Source organism: Saccostrea cucullata, unplaced genomic scaffold (assembly GCF_032062105.1).
Source record: "Saccostrea cucullata isolate Sc308-1 unplaced genomic scaffold, CSIRO_AGI_Scuc_v1 ctg4746, whole genome shotgun sequence".
NCBI classification, from domain to species: domain Eukaryota; kingdom Metazoa; phylum Mollusca; class Bivalvia; order Ostreida; family Ostreidae; genus Saccostrea; species Saccostrea cuccullata.
This window is the reverse complement of record NW_026930585.1, coordinates 31,380-35,912: the sequence shown is the minus strand read 5'-3', so window position 1 is coordinate 35,912 and position 4,533 is coordinate 31,380.

The window sequence follows — 4,533 nt, the reverse complement described above, 5'->3', positions numbered from 1 at the left end:
AATCTTTCTCCGGTAACTCCGATTCATTTGAGAAAATCATATTAATAGTATTTAATTTTGACAAAATAAATCTTACGATTTGATAAATTATTTTTTAAAGCAGTAGACCAGGTGATCGATCTACTTATAATTTCATTTCCGAAAAATAGAGTTACTGTTTAAATTTTGACAATTACTCTCTGCTTTACCATGATATAATTATTTTATTTATTTATTTAATTATTCATTAATAAATCAATTTATTCATTCATGAAATACGCGATTAATTATTTTTTCCTTCTACGCTTTAATATTTCTTATATTGATGAAAAAGAAAGGGATAAATGTTTATTTTCTCTTTTTCGGTTGAATTAATCTTATTTTTATTAACAAAACGAAAAAGAAACTCGGAATAGCTCAGTAGTTTCTTTACATAGTAAAGATAAAAAGCGAGGGTTTCCGAATATACACGATAAACGCAAAACACGATACACGATAGAACCTGATAAACGATCTACACGATAAACGCAAAACACGATAAACGGAAAACACGATAGAAAACGCAAAACACGATAAACGGAAAACACGATACGATAGGATACGATAGGATACAGCACGATACGATAGGATACACGCACGATACGATAGGATACACGCACGATAGAACACGATAGAATTGTAAAGAATAACGATGCGGGAACTGAATGCTGCCGGCCTGAGCACCTTATCGTCTTCTTAAATTATAAAATTTTATTTATTTCCAATTTTTCTCAAGGGGGTCATGATTTTAACAATTTAGAATTTACACTACTTCAGGATGATTCCATATAAGTTTCATGTTTTCTGACCCAATAGTTCTTTAGAAGAAATTTTTCTTATAGATTTTCCTGTTGTATATATTTCAAAATAAAACTTGGATTCCCTATTGTGGTCCCGCTCACCTCTAGGGGTCATGATTTTAGCAATTTGGAAACTACACTACGCAAAGATACTTCCACATAATTTCAAGTTTTTCTGGCCTAGTGGTTCTTGAGAAGATTGTACATGTATATTGTTCAACGTCCCTCTCGAGAATTTTTCACTTATATGGAGACGACACCACTTGCCAGTGGAAAGCCGCATATTTTGTCCTATACTCGGCACTTGGGGCCATTGAACAGGGAGTGATCTTTTTCGTGCCAGCACCTACTGCGACAAGGGACCTCGCTTTATACGGTCTCATCCGAAGGACCGGTCTCCACGTCCCACAGTGGGATTCGAACCCGCGACGTAAGGATTGACTCCTTACTTCTCAACTCTAGAGCAGACGCTCTAACCACTGCGCCACGCGGGTGACGTTCTTGAGAAGAATTTTTTTTCTATATATCTCAATGTACAACGTCCTACTCCCGGGGGTCATGATTTAAACAACTTAGTATCTACACTATCCCAGGATGCTTCCAAAGAAGTTTCACCTTTCCTGGCCCAGTGAGTTGAAGATTTTTCAATGAAACCACCTAATTTATGTCTTTTATTGATTATCTCCCCTTAAGCCTGTTAGGGGTCTTGGTCCTTCATTTTTACAAATGAAACTCTCCTTTACCCAAGGAGGCCTTGTTCCAAGTTTGGTTAACATTGACCCAGTGGTTCTTAAAAAGTTGAAAATGTGAAATGTTTGCAGACGGACGGACGACGATTGATTGACTGATTGTATGTTGTTTTATGTCCCATTCGAGAGACGTCACCATATACCGACGAAGGGCTTCAAATTTTGACCTTTACTCGGCACTCAGGGCCATAGAGCAGTGAGGGTTCTTTATCGTGCCAACGCCTATCGTGACACGGGACTTCTGTTTTTAAGGTCTCATTCCAAGGACCCGCAACTTTCACTTCAAGTGCCGAGCGCATGGCGAAGGAACAGTTGCAACCCATATTTAGGTCACCTGAGTAATCTCAGGTGACCTATTGCTATCTGTTTTCATCCGTCGTCGTGCGGTGTGCGTTAACATTTGAACATTTTTAGCTTCTTCTCTGCAACCACTCAACCAATTTCCACCAAATTAAGCATAAAGCATCTTTGGGTGAAGGGAAACAAAAATTGTGAATTTCATGGTCCCTCTGGGGCCAAAACCGCTAAAATAAATGCAATCTGTAAAAATCTTCTTCTTTACTCCTGGACATCAAGCATTCAAACTTTTAGTATGAATGTAATGACCATTGAGTCCTCTACCAAAATTGTGAAATTCATGTCCCCAGGGTCAGAGGTTCTACTGCTAGAGCGGAGCTCTATTGATTATATAGTGAAAAGGCATTATATCTTTGAAAATCTTCTCTGCTCCTAGGTATTAAATAAACTAAGTAAGTACATGGTTGACTTATGATGCAAGAGGAGCAAGAATGCCTCTTCCAAAATTGTGAATTTTATGGTTCCAGGGTCAGGGGTTCTGGTGTTAAGACGGGGCTCTATTTATTATATAGTGAAGATACATTAATTCTTTGAAAATCATCTTCTCTGCTCCTGGGTATCAAACAAACTTAGTAAGTATATAGTGATGATGAGGAAGAATACCTCTTCCAAAATTGTGAATTTTATGGCCCCAGGGTCAGGGGTTCTATTGATTTGTTTACTGAAAATGCATTAATTCTTTGAAAATCTTCGTCTCTGCTCCTGGGTATTTAAATACTAAGTATATAGTTATGACGAGGAAGAATACCTCTTCCAAAATTGGGAATTTTATGGCCCCAGGGTCAGGAGTTCTGGTGTTATGGCGGGGCTCTACTTAATGATTATATAGTAAAGATACATTAATTCCTTGAAAATCTGTTCCTGGGTATTAAACAAACTAACTATGTATACAGTACCCGCATCGTTATTCTTTACAGGATACACGATACGATAGGATACACGCACGATACGATAGGATACACGCACGATAGGACACGCACGATAGGACAGGATACACGCACGATAGGATAAACGCAAAACACGATAAACGCAAAACACGATACACGGAAAACACGATAAACGCAAAACACGATAGACCTGATAAACGATCTTCACGATAGGATAAACGCAAAACCTGATAGGATTGTTTCAAAATTCGGAACGTTTTCTGACAAGACGAAAAGATTATTTTGAATTAAATTTAAAGATTAAAGATTATTTAAATTAAATCATATTTTAATTTGAATACTTGCAGAGCTTCAAATCTAAACTATAAAGTACATTTCATTATTATAAAAAGAACCTGAGATCTCTGTGGTAATTTTACAAAAGTTGTTTATTTATATATATAAAAAATTGACAGTGATTAAATGGATTTTTATGAAATGGAGACTGTATTTTTTTTTAAATTTCTTCTGAAGGGTGTGAATTTTGAAACTCCATAAACAGATTTATTATTTATGAAAAATATACATTTTAATTTTCTATATAATAAATTTATCTACAAGTACCAAGCTATTTCACAGAAGAAATTTATGCAATAAATTAAATATTTGTATTTAATGTCTAAAGCTTACAATCTGCGATGTATCCACAAATCGCAATTAAATATTAATATCTTAGAAAATAATACAAGTAGAAGACTGTCCGAAAGAAAGGTTTAAAGAAAACGGCCGAAAAAGATCGAAACAGTTCAAGAAAATTAAATTTCCCGAATAGAAATCTAAATAATTATTAAAATAATGGCGCTCTGCATTGATACATGTAAACTGTGTCACGAGAATATGAATCTGCTACAACTGCACATGTACATTTACGCTAAGCTCTGACTTATGTACATGTAAACATTTTACATTACAGATACTTAAAACCTCGTATTTATTAACGAACATTGAATGGTTAAATACTTTCTTCTTTACAATACAAAACAGAAAAATTAATTAAACAAATATTAAAAGAGTGAAATGCGACTTTTCCGACTAAATAATAATATAAATCATTGCTATTAAACTCTGTGTGTACTGTTTCTAATAATAACAAAAAATAGGTTTAATTCGGCAAATGAATTATTAAACTTAAAAATCATTTTACACTGACCCGGTAATCTCATACTAGGCATATTCGAAGGGCGGTATGTTGAAGTCCGCAACCAATTTAAAATTAGATAAACAAGATCTAACCAAATAGCCAAATATAATATTGAATTCTTAAATAAATTTATATACGTATGGAATAAATCGATTAATACTATAAATTGATTCGGTGTATTTATTAGTCTTGCATGGTCACGGCGGATTAGACAACTCCTTTGGTTTATTTTTATAGTAAGATACCGTTAAAAAAAATATTGCGAGCTAATTTTCATAGTTTAGAATGTTAGAACTATTTCATCCGTTTCTACGATCAATGAAATTGTTTCCTATAATTAATTTTGTCCGTATTAGGTAGAAAACCCGATGACCCGAAAGTCCATGTACCATAAGTTCAGTATATTTTTTTAAGTTTATTAAAAGACTTATTTACATAAACATAATGGAAACATTGTACGAAATGAAAAAATCAACGGAGTGAGTTTAGGGACTTCATTTCATTAAATTGATTTATTTGAATTTTTATTTAACATTCAAGAT